Source organism: Cygnus olor, chromosome 1, assembly GCF_009769625.2.
Source record: "Cygnus olor isolate bCygOlo1 chromosome 1, bCygOlo1.pri.v2, whole genome shotgun sequence".
NCBI classification, from domain to species: Eukaryota; Metazoa; Chordata; class Aves; order Anseriformes; family Anatidae; genus Cygnus; species Cygnus olor.
This window is the reverse complement of record NC_049169.1, coordinates 168920885-168940201: the sequence shown is the minus strand read 5'-3', so window position 1 is coordinate 168940201 and position 19317 is coordinate 168920885. Positions and strand designations below refer to the sequence as shown.

At 36.2% G+C, this 19317-nt stretch overlaps 1 long non-coding RNA gene across 1 annotated transcript; it reads right to left on the bottom strand.

The window, feature by feature from the left end:
- Positions 1 to 3067: 3067 nt before the first annotated feature.
- LOC121063541 lies at positions 3068 to 15147 on the bottom strand. Its single transcript, XR_005816052.1, has 3 exons — positions 15136 to 15147; positions 7542 to 7549; positions 3068 to 3258 (listed from the first exon to the last, which is right to left on the bottom strand). It is a non-coding gene; the product is annotated as an uncharacterized LOC121063541 (long non-coding RNA).
- Between the last annotated feature and the right edge of the window lie 4170 nt (positions 15148 to 19317).

Sequence of the window (19317 nt, the reverse complement as noted above, 5' to 3'; positions counted from 1 at the left end):
TGGAGAACCCAATCTAGCCTGCAAGTCTACAGTAATTATCACTTTCTTTTGCTGAAGCAAAATTTTCATTCTTGGGAGTACACTTCAACAGTCAATAGGATAAATAAGATGTTATGTAGTTGTTTTTGTTCTGTTTTGTTTTGCTTTGTTTTGTTTTGTTTTCTTCCTGAAACAACTGTGATTAAGGCACAGCTAAGGGTACAGACTGTTCTTACTTGGTGCTGTGGAAGAATTTGGCCATAACTATGCAGTTCTGGCATGGCTCTTGGGCTCTGGACAATGGTCCCCTTCTCTTATGTTCTAGATATAGGAATATAGAATCAATGTCCAATCTTGCAGGGATAGGACTAGAAAAGGCAAGGCCAATCTTGAGCCAGAAATAAGAGCAAATCAGTGGAAGGAAAAATCAAATACAACACGTATAGACAATAGGTGCATTTCCCAACAGCACTTTAGCAAGTGTTATTTCTGTATATTGTTTTAAAGACTGCCATAATTACTTGTAGCAAAAGACTTTGCACATGGTTTTTAGCTTGAAAGGAAACAGCTAACTATATATCATAATACCTCAGACTTTTGCTTTAAGTGATAAAAAAATGAAACAAGCAAACAAACAGATCTGTATTTAGAACTCATATGGCTGGTTTTCATCACCTGATACAGCTGCATTCTTTGACACTTTTTTCACTGTTAGATATTGCTTTTCTGTTTCACATACTTTTAAATATATGTATGTAAATACATTTAAATATTTTTTTTTTCTTTTTGCATTATTAGATAATTTTCCTATATTATTATAGGATTATTTTTCCTGTAATTTGGGGGGTAAAATTACTAAAGTTTTCCTTTTTTTTCTTTATTGCAAGATAATTAAAATGTTAATGGCATCTGCTAAGAAAATTAAAAGAATATAAAGGCATAAAGGAATAATAAATGTTATTAATAATAGACAATATTGATATAAACTGAAAATTTATTGTTATATACCTGAGCCATCCAGTTGTCCTGGCTTCAGTTAGGACAGGGTTAGGACTGGGAGAATGGTCCCACCTGGAGCCTCTGGCAGAAAGAACCTGGGGAAACTCGAGGTCGACCCCTGGGGTTTTGGAGTCGGGGATACAGAGGATCTGAGGCCCGCTATACTCCAACCGAAAAGGAGATATTGGCAGCATATGAGGGAGTTCGATCTGCTTCGGAAATGGTCGGTACTGAAGTGCAGCTCCTCCTGGCACCCCGACTGCCGTTACTAGCTTGGATGTTCAAAGGAAGGGTCCCCTCTACACATCATGCAACTGATGCTACATGGAGCAAGTGGGTTGCACTGATTACTCAGCGGGCTCAAATAGGAAACCCCAGTCACCCAGGAATCTTGGAAGTGATTATGGACTGGCCAGAAGGCAAGTACTTTGGGATATCATCAGAGGAGGAGGTGGTCCGTGCTGAAGAAGCCCCACTGTACAACAAGCTACCAGAAAATGAGAAGAAATATGCCCTGTTCACTGATGGGTCCTGTCGTATTGTGGGAAAGCATTGGAGATGGAAAGCTGCTGTATGGAGTCCTACACGACGAGTTGCAGAAGCTGCTGAGGGAGAAGGTGAATCGAGTCAGTTTGCAGAAGTGAAAGCCATTCAGCTGGCCTTAGATATTGCTGAACGAGAAAAGTGGCCAGTTCTCTATCTCTATACTGATTCATGGATGGTAGCAAATGCCCTGTGAGGGTGGTTACAGCAATGGAAGCAGAACAACTGGGAACGCCGGGGCAAACCCATCTGGGCTGCTGCATTGTGGCAAGATATTGCTGCCCGGGTAGAGAACCTGGTTGTAAAGGTACGCCATGTAGATGCTCATGTGCCCAAGAATCGGGCTACTGAAGAACATCAAAACAACCAGCAGGTGGATCAGGCTGCTAAGATTGAAGTGGCTCAGGTGGACCTGGACTGGTAACATAAAGGTGAATTATTCATAGCCCTGCGGGCCCATGACACCTCAGGCCATCAAGGCAGAGATGCAACATACAGATGGGCTCGTGACCGAGGGGTGGACCTGACCATGGACACTAGCACAGGTTATTCATGATTGTGAAACATGTGCTGCAATTAAGCAAGCCAAATGGTCAAAGCCTCTTTGGTATGGAGGACGATGGCTGAAATACAAATATGGAGAGGCCTGGCAGATTGATTACATCACACTCCCCCAAACCCGCAACGGCAAGCGCCACGTACTTACAATGGTGGAAGCAACCACCGGATGGCTGGAAACATATCCTGTGCCCCATGCCACAGCCCGGAACACTATCCTGGGCCTTGAAAAGCAAGTCCTATGGCGACATGGCACCCCAGAAAGACTTGAGTCAGACAATGGGACTCATTTCCGAAACAACCTTATAGACACTTGGGCCAAAGGACATGGTGTTGAGTGGGTGTATCACATCCCCTATCATGCACCAGCCTCCGGGAAAGTTGAACGATACAATGGACTGTTAAAGACTACACTGAAAGCAATGGGTGCTGGGACATTCAAAAATTGGGATACACATTTGGCAAAGGCCACCTGGTTAGTCAATACTAGGGGATCTGCCAACCGAGCTGGACCTGCCCAATCAAACCTGTTACGCACTGTAGAAGGGGATAAAGTTCCTGGAGTGCACGTAAGAAACATGCTGGGTAAGACAGTCTGGGCTACTCCCGCCTCAGGAAAAGGCAAACCCATTCGTGGGATTGCTTTTGCTCAGGGACCTGGATGCATTTGGTGGGTAATGCAAAAGAATGGGGAGGTCCGGTGTGTACCTCAAGGGGACCTAATACTGGGTGAGAATAGCCCATGAGTTGAATTGTAGCATGTTAATTATTATATAATACTGTATGTCATCACTACCATGGTTGCTATATACCATAGATGAAAATGGTGATTAATTAGAAGGTATTGGAAAGAGCATGCCTTAAATGGTATGGAATAAGGGGTGGATATCTGTCCTGGTTTCAGTTAGGACAGAGTTAATTTTCCTCCTAGTACCTGGTAGGGTGCTATGTTTTGGATTAGGATGAGAAGAGCACTGATAACATGCTGATGTTTTAATTGTTGTAGAGCAGTGCTTACACCAAGCCAAGGACTTTTCAGCTTCTCGCTCTGTCCTGCCAGCGAGCAGGCTAGGGGTGCAGCAGGAGCTGGGAGGGGACAGACCCAGTACAGCTGACCCAAGCTGGCCGAAGGGATATTCCATACCATCTGACGTCATGCTGAACAATATATAGGGGTGGCTAGTGGGGGTGGAGGGGGGGCCGGCTGCTCGGGGATAGGCTGGGCATCGGTCAATGGGTGGTGAGCAATTGCATTGTGCATCACTTGTTTCGTACACATTATTATTATTAATACTATTATCATTATTATTATTATTATTATTGTTATTATTATTTTCCTGTCTTAATAAACTGTCTTTACCTCAACTCACAGGCTTCACTTTCCCATTTCTTTCCCCCATCCCGGAGAGGGAGAGGGGAGGGTGAGTGAACGGCTGTGTGGTGTTTAGCTGCCAGCCAGGCTAAACCACAACACCAGTGAACAGATTTTTGGGTTGCAATATGCAATATGTTGCTCCATAACTGCATTTCAAGTATCTTTCTCATGAAATGTTCTGTATTCTTCAACATGAAACAATCTGGAGTTCTCCTTCAAAGTAGAAACTGTGAATTTTCAATTGAATTTGATCAAAACTTGATGGTATACTTCCTGTTATACCTGTCAGTTCTGAAGTGCCATGTATATTTATTTATTTATGTTGCTTACAAAATGCAGCAAACCTCCGTTTCCTACTGCCCAAGCCAAGGGCTTTCCCCATCCCTGACTGCCTACTGCTTGTCTCTTTGTCACTTTGATACTTGGATATATTTTTCTAAATGATAAATGAGATCCCATGTTGGCCAAATCAGGTGAAAGATTTTTGTGTTGCTTGCTTGAAGAATTAAAACACTTTCTGGGACCACAAAAGTATGAAATGACATTAAGCTTCTGATTAGCCTTAGTTAAGACAACAGACAAAAGTTATTAACTCAGTTATTCAGTCTTCAAGCAATTCCCAACTAAGGACACGCTAGATGAGAGACTAGAATAGGAAGAAAAACAACTTAGAAATCACTAAAAGGGATGCTGACATATAAAGTAGCCTGACATAAAGTAGCCTTTTCTCAAGTAAGTAACCATGGGCCATCAAGTGCTATAAGGAGAGAATCATAGAATCATAGAATCATTTAGGTTGGAAAAGACCTCTAAGATCATCATGTCCAACCGTTAACCTAGCACTGCCGAGTCTACCACTAGACCATGTCCTTAAGCACTACATTTACATGTCTTTTGAATATCTACAGGGATGGCAACTCAGCTACTTCCGTGGGCATTCTCACAACCCCCTCAGTGCAAAATTTTTTCCAAATATTCAATCTAAACTGCCCCTGGCGCAACTTGTGGCCATTTCCTCTTGTCCTAGAAGGTCCTGCTTAGTATGGTAGGCTGATATAGTATTAGAAAAATGGTGAGATCTATTAAGACAATGTTATTTTTCAGCATATCTGTGCTACACAATTTTTATATATAAATAATACATATATATAATATAAATATTATATATTAAAATATGAATAATAGATTTACATTATATATATTATATATATAATTTGATCACTGGTGAACTGTGGCTCAGGTATCACTCTCCCTCTTTGCTTCTCCTTTCCCACCCCTCATTTTCACCTGTTCAGAGTAGGTGTTAACTCTGTCCTTTTATTTAGGATCTGACCACAGCCACAAGAAGGATAAGAAATTATTTTTCTAACTTGTTTTCCAGGGGGGTATGACTGTTGGAGAACAGCAGCAATGATCTGGAGAATGCTGGAGTAAGTCTATGGCAAAAGGTTCCCTGGTTCAAAGCAAATGAACTCTAGAATCGAATATCATCCAGACAAAGAAGCAGTCAGGTAAAGGCAGATGCAGATGTCTTTATCTTGAAGAATGACTGTAGAAACAAACATTATCCAACATTAGAGAGTGGTCAAAACAGAGAGAAACTGGAAGAGGGACTGAGACAGGTTTTTAAGTAAGTGTTAAGTTGATAATGAACTGTTCAGAAACAAACACTTTTTATATAGTTTTCATGTTTCTTACTACTCTCTTTTTTTCCTTCTCAGTTAATTAATTGTGGAGAAAAAAATGTTAGATGATAACAGAGTGTAACTGTCATTAAGATTTAGACTGTACTGGAGTGTACAAGGTCAGATCAATAGTTTTACTTCTTCCAACTGTAGTATGATATTTGAAAAACTAACTGAAAAAAAACAGTCTGTATATATATGTACATACATAGAGAGGGAGAGAGAGAAAAAAAATCACCTTGGATACAAAGTACCCTTCAAAACATCATTCTTTACAGGGACATAAGGACAGAGCTGTTTTGAAATGACAATGTGAGCTCAGAGGCCTAATCTGCATATATATAGTCAATAAATCAATCCCTCTTATTCTAGCCTCTGACTATTAAATTAATATCTTTGTTGATTATCTCCTGCCATTAATTCTTTTGTCTTCCTTTGACCATGTTTTCTTTAGGGAGGTCACAGCTGCAAATAATTTATTTTAATTGATTACAAAAAATCTATCTGAGTAATATTACTATCGTTTTTCAATTCTTTTGCCAGCTGAACTGTATCCTGAACAGGCATGCCATACTTTGCTTTTGTTGTCTTTGTTTGTGTTGTCTTAAGTTTCTAATGCTTAAGAAATAAACTCCTGCCAACTGGTATCAGAACCATACCTTCCTTTCTAACACTTCTTTATATATTGCCTTCCAAATTCTCGTTGCAACCATGTAAACGAAATAAAGGCTGTTAGATAAATAGAAAATCTCACTGCAAACACTTGAGTATCTTCTTAATAGAATATATAGGTGAAGAGTCTTAAACATACTATACAATTTTATTTTAGATAAGTGCTGTAAAGCAAAGAACATAGAGACCATAATGGCCCAGTGTGAACAGTTTTCATTTACATATTTTAAACACACTATCATTCAGAAAGGAAAGTCTTTATCCCAAGTTTCTTTGGGTATTGCAACATGAGATCAGGAAATAAAATCTATGTATCCAGAAAAATTAGACTCAGTCATGCTGTTTATTCATGAATCCATGTTAAAATCAAAGTACACTCATATGCTTAAGAATCATGCAAAAATCTTTGGAAAGGTTTTTTTTTTTTTTTTTTATTTTTTTTTTTCCAGAAGTTTGGAAAGAAACTGTCCATAGTTGCCATATCTCATAGGGAATCACAGCATAGACCTCATGCCCAAGAACAGATGGAGGGTTTGCTTCTGTGCAGGAGAAGGACTACTAATGTAGTCCTTTAACAAGCCGTGAAGCCATGTGCTGCAGCATGATTTCACCCACACAGAAATGCAGAATTGCTGAGGAAGAAATTCTGCAGAGACTTTTAGGTGATAATGAATTGGAGAATTCCCCTTTGTCCTCCAACTTAACCCCACTGCTTCATTATTAAAGGAAGGGAAAATTTCACTTGTTTCTATACTTACTCTTGATCTCCATCTGAAAGTCTGAACAGACTTACAAACAGACTTTGATAACAAAACACAAGACGTTTATATGAAAGTATAACAGCTCATTATCTGTGCCTTCATGAGGTATCTCGCTGCTGGCCCAGGTGGAGCTGATGGCTAAATATAAACAACCTCAGAGTATTAATTAATAAAGTACAAAGCATGCGTTTTAAAAGGATATGTCATGCACATCTAATCCAGTTTTCCTTACAATTTAAATTGTTGTCTGGTTGAGTATATGTAATTCAATACAATGTCACCTGGCATAGATCTGACCACAACAATTTAAAATTCGGTAAATTATATACATTATGTCAATTTCTTTAATAAAAATTAAAAGGAGAAACTAATATTACCCAATAACACAAATGCTTTAATTTGACCTTCCTCCTCTCCCTTCATCTGGGAAAGTTACCTTTTCTCTAGCCTTACCTAGATAGACTATTTACTTCCCAAAACTGTCTGCCTTTGAGCTCCAGTCAGTCCAGCACTGAATGATATAAGTGAGGAGGGCTGTTTAAAGGTAGAGCAGAAGAAGCTTTCACAGAGACAGGGGGCGTAATGATTTCTTACACAGTATCTTGGGCAAAATTACTGACTAGGCTCAACCGATGAAGACAAAACTACATCTTCTGCCATAACTCTTAACTATGACCATGATTATTTGTAACAGAGATAACAATCAAGCTAACCTTTGAAGATAACACTTCAGTATACTTTGAGCATTTTGTGTTGTTTGATCATATTCTTTGAGAACAACTACAACAGATAGTAAGAGAACTCATCTTCTTGATTTTTCACATAGAAAGACCCATCCAGTTTGCATGTAAGAAGATAATTTAGCATCCTTTTAAATTTTTCATATATTTCTTCCTCACTTCTTTAAAACCTGCCATCAACTTACAAAGAATTCTATTTCATATTTGCTGTGGCCTAAGCTATCATAACCTAGCCTCCTCAATGATAGTTTTGCACAGCTGTTATTTTATACACAAAATGTGTAAAACTCCTTTGCCAACTTAAATAGATGAGAACTTTTAATAATTTTAATGAGATTGTTCTGATTTTTTTTTTTTTATTTATTTTATTTTTGCTATATGCAGACTTCCATTGCACTTATTGGTACAGAGAGATTTGCAGAATCTGAAACACTATTAAGACTTTTTCAATAAATGCATTTTATTGCAGTTTCAAGACAAAATCAATGCACTTTAAGAGTATCGTGTTGCTCTCTTGGAACAAGAAATCCAGCAGAGAAAAGATATTCAAATGCATATAATAGCTCTATGGCAACTATTGACATAGACTAGGCTATATGCCCAAATTTGAAACAGCCAGGTGTCCATTCCTGGCTATCTTTGACATAACCAAATATCAGAGGCAAATACTGATATTCTCAGAGTGCCATCCTCATTTCTGACGCAGCCAGAGCTTCAACCTCATCTCTGACAGAGCCAGTGTTCCATAGCAACAGTTTGACACAGCCAAATCTCTGTTCCAGTCTTTGACATTACCACAGGTTCATCAACATCTCTTACATTTCTGGCAGCTACTGCAATAGACAGAGTTCTGGCTTCTTCTTCAACACTATTCCATTGTCCTTCATAAAAAGACTGTGTTCATAATAGTGATAAGGCCAGGACTTCATATTTTTATTTGACATTGCCGAAATTCTATCCATACAGTCAGTGTGGTAAAAGTTTTATTCTCATCCTTGGTATTACCAGAGCTACATGGCAACATCTGATATACACAGATATATGTGTAGGAATACATCCTTGATCCTGAAACATCAAAAGTTTATCCTCATCTCCCATTTTTCTATGGTAAATGCAGATACAGCCAGAGAGCCATCCACTTCAATGGCATACCCTTGATGACAGCTCCATCTGTGAAGAGCAAGGCTTCATGGAAGAATCTCTTACTTACTGAGGGATCCAGTTTGGATCATATATTTTTGAAGAGTCATAAATATAAAGATAAAATAGTTGTGCTTGCTTTAAAAATCTTTAGAGAATACACTTGTTTTGTCTTGACATTTTTTGGTTCAGAAACTGAAGTATTCTGACCGCATACATAAAGAATATATATATATATATATACATAAAGAATATATATATATATTTAATATCACATATTCAAGACCACATCACATGACCATTATGTAGCAAGGGCCTTATGAAGTTCCCAGGTAGGACAAGAGCTTTTTTTTTTTTTTTTTTTTTTTTTTTTTCTTTCAAATCCGATATGTGGAAATATTCATGTGGATACTGGATTCTGCTAAGTTGCACATCTCTGGGTTGGAGTTCATTCTAGTATTCTAGTGTGCTTGATCCTCCATGATTGTGTGCGCTAGAGGCAGTTAATCAGACAGATGAAGCTGCATGATAATATGTGCTGCATGATAACTGTGTTTGAGTTGCTGAAAAAAAGGGAGGTACATAGTTATCATGGTGGAGGAGCTCAAGCCTAGTCTTTTATTACATCATTTAACTCTCGTAGTCAATGAGAGCTAACAGGTTTTCTTTAGTATGAGGAAAGTACCTTCTACCTATTCTATGAACATTTTTCCTCATCTGAACAGTTTATAATAATGTTCAGTAGATACTTTTATGCTTTTCCTGAAGTCTCCTGAAGGGTCTGTTGCAAAATGACTGGATTCTTACCTTGCAATTTGCAGCTGCCAGCAACTGGTTTGGCACTGAAAACTGGAAATGGGAATACCAAACATCTCTTCTGTGTGCTTGATACTTCACTGCTAACATTCAGACAGCATGTTATAAGTGTGAGAATAACGAATGACAGCAAAGTTAGTGCATTATTCATGCTTCTTTCCTTCACTCTGTATATTTTTTCTTTCTGCCAAGTATTTCCTGAAAGGAATATATGTGATATTTAATATTTAACCATAGTGTCAACTTTTTACTGAAATGATGTAGTAGATAAGCAAGAAGAATCAATGTTTAACTAGAACATGGTAAAAATAGGAGGAGGTGAACACATGCCTGGTGAGGTAAAATGCGGAGTACCATATATAAGCAGAATACAGGATGGATGATATAAGGGTAGAAGGAAAACAGATAGGAAGAAGGCCAAAGTAAGAGCAAAACTGGAAAAAAAAATACAAATGGTGGAAAAGGTAACAGAGTGATAAGGTGACAGAAACATTGAGGGTAAAAGCAACAGGACCTGCTGATGGGGGGAAAAATTGTTATTCCATACAGACCTGAAGCTAAAAGTCCTAACTCTTAATTGTAGATACTTAGTAAATAGTTTTGGAACCCACTTGCAAAACTGTTTAAGCAGCAGAATGTGTATTAAGACCCAGAAGCCAGAAAGTATTTCTTGGTCTCACAGTTTAAAAATAATTAACATTTTTTTTTTGTTGTTCAAGTGGTAGAAGTCTATGCCATGGAGTTAGACAAACTACCCCTTTCCAGTGATCAAACTAGCAGCAATTCAGTCCTATCTGGCTTCCCCACACCCTTCTTTGCATTCAAAATAACATGTTCAAAATATGTAATAAAGTTACATTCCCAAACTGAGAACTAAAAAAATAAAATAAAATAAACAAACAAACAAAATCAAATCAGGTGTTTAGTGAAAAAAAAACAGTGTCTAAGAAAGTGTCTACATGTGAACTACATCTATAAGATCCTACTATGTCCAACAGAAGTCTAGTCAATAAAATTGTTGGAAGTCTAGAGGTAGACTAGACATCACACAGGGGTGCCTGCTCTAGGGTAAACTGAATAGTTCTCCAAACTCCATTGAATGTTTTGACTACTTCTCCAGGAACAAAAAAATTGTTGCGTCACATAAGTCCAGGGCCAGGTCACATACAGATACCTAAATATAGGTCAGCTAGGTCCTATACCACGTAGTAGATTGCATAATATTTTTGGAAGGATATCTTAATACATCCTCTTTATACATCTTAATACATCACACTTAATACAGACGTCCTAAGGGCATTTATCAGTGATGTGTACTGAGGAAGACTTCTTAGTAGGACAGAAACTATTTTATAACCTGGAACAAATAATTGATTTTTAACAGTAGGCATAGAGATACTGGGAAACTCATTTTTATCCATGGTCCTTAGCTTCTATCTACTGTGGTTAATTTAACATGCTAGGCCAGATTTTCATCTCCAGCTTAAATCTGCCAACCCAATCACATCAACGCTTCAGATAAACCAATATTTTTAGAATTGACTTCTTCAAACCTTAGGCTTAGAAAAATCCATGATACTTATCAAGGTTGGAACTAAGGCAAAGTTTCTATGGCACCCCCACTGTTTATTATCACCACTCTAAATCCTGAATATGTTGACGCCCAACTCATGAGCAGTAAACACTTGACACAGAATATTTCATTTTCAAATAACAATTTTCACATAGAAGATGAAAAAAAGGATTTCAATAAAAAATAAATCCTTGATAGTAAAAACCTATCTCAAGTTGGCCATTTTGAGTAGTTTCTAAAATCTGCTTTGCTTGCAAAAAAAAAAAAAAAAAAGAAAAAAAAGAAATAACATAAAACCATAAAGTTTTACACTTAAGAATTCCTAAGGCAGTGATTAAGAGTGATAGGGCTAAAAATACTCGTGAGAAAAGTTTACTGTTTTATTTGCATGTCAACTAAAATATCTCGAAATATTTGTGCAAGGTTTAATGTTCAAATATATAGAATGATATATTAAATAAAGATTTGCATAATTATGCTTTTTTATTATTATTATTTGTCATTGTTTTGTTTTCTTTCACCAGCTCTGGATTTTTTCAGGTTGATTTTGGGGATTTGGGGGGTCTTTTTGTTGTTGTTTTTAAAACCTAGAAGATCATTGTAGCTGTCCCAATAAAATGTTACCATGTGAAAAGAGACATTAAATTTATATTTAAAAAATTATCTTTTAATTATACATGAGGCTTTTGCCACAACTTCTACCAAATATACCTTTATTAGCATGTACATAGGGTAGTGGTTAATTTCCAGAAAATTTTATTCAATAATATATCTGGAACATTAAATAAATACTTTTTCACTTCAGAGTGGAATGATTTGCAATTTGGTATGTGTAGGGGAATTATTCTCCAGTGTTCCATATTTACTTTGTTTGTTTAATTTTAATGTTATTGTTCTTTCCTTAAATTTTGATTTTGTTGTTTCCCTTATATGTATCTTCAGAAAATATTTTTGAGATGTTTATAGTATGTTAGAATAGACATCCACACTTCAGTTAGTAACTCCCTTAGACTCAATAGAGAGATACAGGCTTATATAGAATACAGTTTAGTTTACCCTAAAATGGGGATAAAACTTACCCTAACACATGTATTCTGCACTGAGCAGAAAGAGAGCTTCATTTGACTTTGATGGCAACTTCTCCACTGCAGAAAACCGTACGGAATAAGAAACACTTTATCCTGTACCCACATATCCTTTCTTTTTATGATTTGTTGAAACATAATGCAGATGAGGGAGGACTATATATTCACCTATTACTCATAGGGTGATTGAGAAGGTGCAATTAAAAGTTTCTTTTGCAGCAGCAGGAAGGTGCAATGACAATAGGGAGTAAAAACACCTATTAATAAAATTGCTGCTTATAATGAAAACTCTTAATGAAACTGCTAATATTGCGGTTAGCTGAGTTCTGAGTGAATATTTCAACTAGCCTGACATTATTGTGCTCAGCATTGGCTATTGTGCTCAGTGTCACAAATTTCCTACTTGCAGATTTGCAACACAAGCCAGTGAAATCTTTACCAAACAGCCTAAAGTTTTTGGCTTATATACATGAAAAGTAGGTGTGAATTTTAAGGAATGTTTCAGCAGTTGATTGCAGAGGAGAGACTTTTAGTTTCTTTCTGAACATGTGGCTCCCTGTAGAGTTAATAAAAAGAAATAGGGAAATTTATGTTATGATTCAGTTTCCTTCAAGATTTCCACTTCAGGATGAGAAAAATTATACTTTAGAAGTGTCTTCTCTGACTGTAAAAGGAGCCTGTAATCATTAGATCAATTTTAGTCATCTGATTTTTAAATATGTAAATTATCTTATTTTTCTTATTTAAGATTGGTTTATCCCAATCTTAATTTTGTATTTACTGAAAGCTAAGACTATCATCATCTGTCATGTCTAGTTCCTTTTTGTTAACACACTTGTTCTATCCCATTCATCCAAAGGAAATGGTGAAAAGGAAAAAGAAAACTATCAACCTGCACACATTACATTAAATGGTAATCCTACATTTAAAGGTCTTAACCTCCTTACATTGGTGAACATAGTATTTTACACATACTTGTTACATGTTATGAGTATAGTTGGAAGTGCAATAATGGATAGCCAGAGTATGAATACTATGGACAGACAGGTCACTGACCAGTATATTCTAGCTGTTTTTCACCATTCTGGGTAGAAAAGACTTGCAAAATCTGCAGGAATTACTCTCTTCTTAAAGGTTTTGAGATTGTCTAGTCCAAAGCTAAATTTTTGACATTGTTTTGACGTTACTTTTAAATTAATATATATATATATTTATAACTAACAGTACGCATAGTTTTACAATTATTAATCTATCCACTTCAATTATTAGTTTCCTCAACTGAAGTTTCCTTTTTTTTTTTTACCTACATAAGAATATACCTTATAAAGTCACCAACAGTGTATTTTTAATTAGAAGTTGCTAAATAAAAGTATCAAGATTTTTTTTTTTTTAGTATAGCTACTCACACGTCTCCTTTGCTCATGTCATTAAAAAAATATATATATAATGAAAAAAAAAATGTTGGTTTGCTTGTTCTGTCTCAGGAGTGCATCTAAAAACATGTGAGGGGAAACAAGAATAATTGTTTTTTTTTTGCCACCACAGTAGTTGCATGAAGAGTTCAGCATGCTATGCTACTACTTTTTATTAGCTGCAAAGCTGCAGTAGTTTTAAAATGTCAGCTGGTAACTCTAAAAAAAAAAAAAATAAATTAAAACAAAAGCTAGAATTAACATTTTGTATTTTTAAGGGGTAATAAATCACTCACTGAAGACTCATGACTTATACATATTCCTTCATTTTCTTAGTTTTCAGACACATATGAGAATTCATAAAACATTCTTGAATTGTCTGGAGGACTTCAAGACACCTCCCTTAATCACAAAGCCTTTCTTTTTCTTAGCCTGTTTCTTGGATACAGTAGTAGGAAGTGGACAGAACCTTTTACCAAAGCTTAATAAAAATGTATAACAGCTTCTAAGCATTGTAAATATCAGCAATGAGGAAAAGAGCAGAGAATTTAGAAGAACTGAAGAAAGGAGAATGACAGATGTACAAATAAATAAAATAGAGTACCCTCAGTTTACTCTTTGGTGTTCAGCATTTTTTTTCAAGTGAAATTTCTGTTATGTTTCAATGCATTTTAAAAATCTTTCAAGAAAGTAGGTGGTGCAGAGGAAGATTGGGTAGAGCATATGCTAGGGATTAGGTCAGTTAGAGCTGCTTTCATATACATTTCTAAGTCAGTTTATGGCTTCCCTACAGAAGTTTTTACAGAAATTTTCTTGCTTTCCTTTTGCTTTTTAATTTGCTAAAGACAAAAATTAGCATTATATCCTGGTCAACTTGAATGTCGTAATATATTGTTTACTATTTGATGCTAAAAGAATCCCTTCATCTCTTGGGAAGGAAAAGGAAAAGAAAATTTAATAATCTTCTAAATGCACGGCAAGTATGAAGAATTATATCTACTCTGAAGACGGAAATTGTCCACTGGCTGACACATAAGCAGATAAAGCATGTAGACTCTTACATCTCCCTCCATATTGTAAAATTCAGTTCCCTATTTTATTTTTTCTTTCTTATCTGTGTGGGTGTTCATATACTTTAGAGTAGGCAATTTATCTCATAAAATCACAGTTTTCAGATTGAAATGATGCAGTACTTGATGCTTTTATGGACCTCTTTTCTTACCCCTCCTTCCCATCCCGTCCAACCCCCCCCCGCCTTCTTTTTCTTTGAGTCTTAATCCTATACAAATTTTTCACCTAGATTACCTCTTTACAAATAATTTCATTGTTATGTATGTTTCTATGATAAAGTAGCCCAGCATGTATTTACAGTATGCATGTAAAGCTCCCCTTTAACCAATGTAGATTTAAGCAGTTTGTGTTTTCCACTGCTCACAATGTTTAAAAAAAAAATAGTATTCATGTAGGATCTTCTTCCACTCACACTCCAGTGCACTCACACTTCAGTGATTTTGCATCAATTTCTGTTGTTTTCAAGCAGTTTATGAAAGTCAAAACTGGCCCCAAAGAGACCCTACATAATTGTATGTAAACAGTTTTTAAATCCTAGTAAAATTTATGATTTGTTTTGTCTATTGAAAATATATATATTCAAGGATTTGAACAGAAAATTTAACAGCAAGCTGACTAAAGGTTATTTATTTATTTTGGCATTTACTTTTAAAATATGAAGTGTCTCATTTTAAGACCCATTCAATTATTCACGCTTTGAGCTTATCTAGCACACCTGCTTGTTACTGTGCAAAGACACATACAGTTGGTTTGTCCTTGACCTGTCTGCTTTCTCTATGTAAGGAGATTTCAAGCTATTTTCCTTCTTTCCCAGGTGGGTGCTAACAACACTAGGATAGAAAGCATTTTGTACTAGTGGCTACTGTTAGGTGATCTCATTCCCTTACATTAAAGCTGTTTCATTTTCATAACATATTAAACATTCACTGGGCTAGAAATGGACCACAACTGCTCAACCTGTTGGCTAGGGTACTCGTGTACATGCTCCAGTGAACACTTCAAATGAAAAATACCAACTACACTCAGTGCAGAGGCATCAACTGCCAGGTTTACCAATTTATAGTTGAGCATACAAATCTTTTGGATACCAAGTCATGTTCCTTCTGGCTCAGTGGAACTTGATTATTAAATGAAAAAAATGGAACTATTCCCCCAGAAAATTCTGAGAATTCATCTAACCCACATTATTGACTAACCTGCAGCTAAGGGATCTTTTAAAATAAAAATAAAAATTAAAAAAAAAAAAAAGTAGGGTGTCTTTTTAATTCATTGACACTCTAGTTAGGAGTCTTCTTTCTTAATAGGAAAAAATCAGATCCCTCCAGCACATAATAAAACTGAAAAACCTGGTAAGCGAAGAATAAAAATCCATGCTTCTTACTGTAAAAATAAAAAACATTAGATAACATTTTATGCATATAGTTATTTTTTTGTAACTCACAACTTTAGGTACCTAATTTTCCTGAAGCAGTTTCAGTATCATCTTCTAATGTCATGAATTTTAGTAGACATGTAGACATTAAATGGCAAAACTCATTTTTGAAGATCCAGTCATTTCTATACTTACAGACATTTTACAAGTCTAATTTTCCTTTTTCTAAACAACTTGTGTCTCTCATTTATTAAAAGTGGAAGTTATAGTCACAATCCAACACTGACATAACAGTAAACTGCATTTTTGGCTGTGGGAACAAATGGCTTTATATTTATGATGTTGTGTATGACACATTTCTGCTCCTTGAAAAACAACAAGATTTATTAGATCATTTTTCCTCTGCTGACATTGCTTTATATGTGTTTAAAATACAGATAACAAAAACTGTGAATACCAGTACATAGCAAAATTTGATAAATAAAACAAAAGCTCCACCAAGAGTATGACTGCAGTAGTATAAAAATTCAAATGGGTCCCATAACAACATCAGATTGATAAAAGTTCATTAACGGTTTGTCATACTATACTAAGTCATAGACCAACTGACAACAATATAGGTAAGAGAAACAGATGTGAAGTGCAACAAACACTGAAGTTCAGTATGATAGCACTTTTTGAAACAAGTGAGATAGCAAATAAGATATAGAATAATGAATATAAACCAGCACCAAACAACAATTCAGAACAAAGGTACAACCACAGAATGACCTGAAAAGCTTCCTATTATGTTGACCAGATTTATAAATCAAATACAGTTATGCAGTACCAAAAAACCATAGATGGTAAATTGCTTACAGAATGAGATCCACAGATAAGGTGGTCCATGGTTTGTCACACTGGAAGAAATAGCCTCTGTGATGAATGCGAAGGTAAACTTTAAGTATTGTCTTATCTGCATTCATCAGTTTCATTAATACATGAGACAGAAAATACCACCCAAAATGAAAGAAGACAAGAAATAAAATGGAGTTTTTGATCAAAAACATTTTGACTGACTTTTGATTCATAATTTTTCTAATCATTCAAGCCAAGGCAACATATATATTCTGTGGTCTTATTGTCCCACACAGAAAACAGAACATATCATCTTTATATATTATATTAATTTATCACAGGGAAAAAATCACCATACCATAGTAGCATATATTACAGGAAATAGAGCAATATCATCCATGTAGGTTTAAATGTAAATAGCAGTACTCCTCCCTTGAAGTGCAGCAAGGATCAACCAAAACACACACAAAACCTACATGAGAGATTTTAATACACAATGTATGACAACAATTTGGAGGCAGGTATTGTAATCTATTCCATCACAAATGTGTATAAGTTCTAGTTCCTGGTATGTTCCAAGAAGTGTATCTGTCAGCTAATAATGCAAGATTCTGGGAAGAATGATAAAAGGAAAAAATAAAAATAAAATAAAAATAAAAATAAAAATAAAAATAAAAATAAAAATAAAAATAAAAATAAAAATAAAAATAAAAATAGTGGAGCAAAGCTTCTACATTACAAGCATATTTTTTTCTGGTGGCCCAGAAAAAGAAGACAAACAAGGAAAAGAAACAATACAACAAAACAAACTAAATTGGTCCACTATAGTTAGAATGTGAAAAATGAGAGGTATTCTTTCCAGAAATGCTATGGTAGTTTTATTGGGCTCTTCAGTATAATCTCTGCACTTGCAGAGGAACCACAGAGATGTAAGAAAAGGGGAAGAAAAGAAAAACCCTCCTCTTTTTCCCATAATGTATCTGCAAAAATGCAAAATAGCTTATACACTGACTGAAAGTTGGGAAAATATTCATGGTGCCTTTATTACTCTTTAGGATTTATTGACTTTTAAACTCTCCTACAAAACTAAAATAATAATGAAAATAAAAAGATTACATTGCACATAAAATTTTCAGACATTTTCTTTTTTCTGAAGAGAGGCCTCTCTGCTGTAATCAAGAGGAAATATTAAGCAATACCACAGAAAGCAAGGCTGTCACTTAAAGTGATGCATTAACTACCTACTTAGCTATATTAACTGCAATCTAATGGTGACCAAATAGCTGAATATGAGCTGACACACTACCTGGTAAAGGAACCAAGTTGTATATGTTGTTAACTGATTAGTCATGGAGCAGATTATCTTGAGTGTCATCACGCGGCACTTGCAGGGCAACCAGGCGATCAGGCCCAGTCAGCATGGGTTTATGAAAGGCAGGTCCTGCTTGACGAACCCCATCTCCTTCCATGACAAAGTGACGCACTTGGTGGCTGAGGGAAAGGCTGTGGATGTGGTCTACCTTGATTTCAGTAAGGCTTTTGACACCGTTTCCCACAGCATTTTCCTCGAGAAACTGGCTGCTCGTGGCTTCAACTGGCGTATGATTCATTGGTTTAGAAACTGGCTGGAGAGCCGGGCCCAAAGAGTTGTGGTGAATGGAGTCAAATCCAGTTGGAGGCCGGTCACTAGTGGAGTCCCCTAGGGCTCAGTACTGGGGCCAGTCCTCTTTAATATCTTTATCGATGATCTGGATGAGGGGATCGAGTGCACCCTCAGTAAGTTTGCAGATGACACCAAGTTAGGTGCATGTGTCGATCTGCTCGAGGGCAGGAAGGCTCTGCAGGAGGATCTGGATAGGCTGGACCGATGGGCTGAGGTCAACTGTATGAAGTTCAACAAGGCCAAGTGCTGGGTACTGCACTTGGGGCACAACAACCCCAAGCAGTGCTACAGAGCTTACAGAAGAAAGGTCTTTGACATAGTCCTATCAAGAAGTGAGGCAGCATGTGAAAGAGGAGTCTGATCACTGCTTGTCTTTTTATTAAGAAATAAAGATACATTTTTTTCTTCCCCCTTATTTTATCAGGAACCTAGTAGGAATGGCCTATGCCAGGCAGGCTGGGTGGGATTCACTTCAAACAAACATCTGCACTCTTCCTGTGAAAATAAAATAGGAATTGTATAAAATAAATATAATGCAGCTGATCTGTTTAAGCCAGCTACTTTATGATGAGATGAACTGTATCCTAGAACAGTTTATTTCTCTCCAACAAGTTGAGAAAGTCTAACTCAGATGTACACTTCTACAATTTAAATATGTCAATAGGCAAATAAATCACCCATGCAATGCACATTTTCCAAGGAGTTACGGATTCATTTTCTACCAGGCACAATTTCCACCTATTTCTTTTTTTTTTTTTTCTCTCTTTTTTTTTTTTTCCTTTTTCTCTTTTTTTTCAAAATGCATAGTTCAAGTCCCCACTTCTTCCACTTTCTGCAATCAGACCATTTGGGAATAAATTCCATGTCACTCAAGCTAATGGAATACAGACATCTACAGTCCTAAGAATTCTGAAATACCCTATAACTACTTCAAGCAGAAGATGACGTAGTATGCATCTTGTAGTCAGGTATTGTGTACACTGAAGAACAGCAGAGGTTCTGAAAATATACTTTCCTACAAACCTGCTGACAAAAT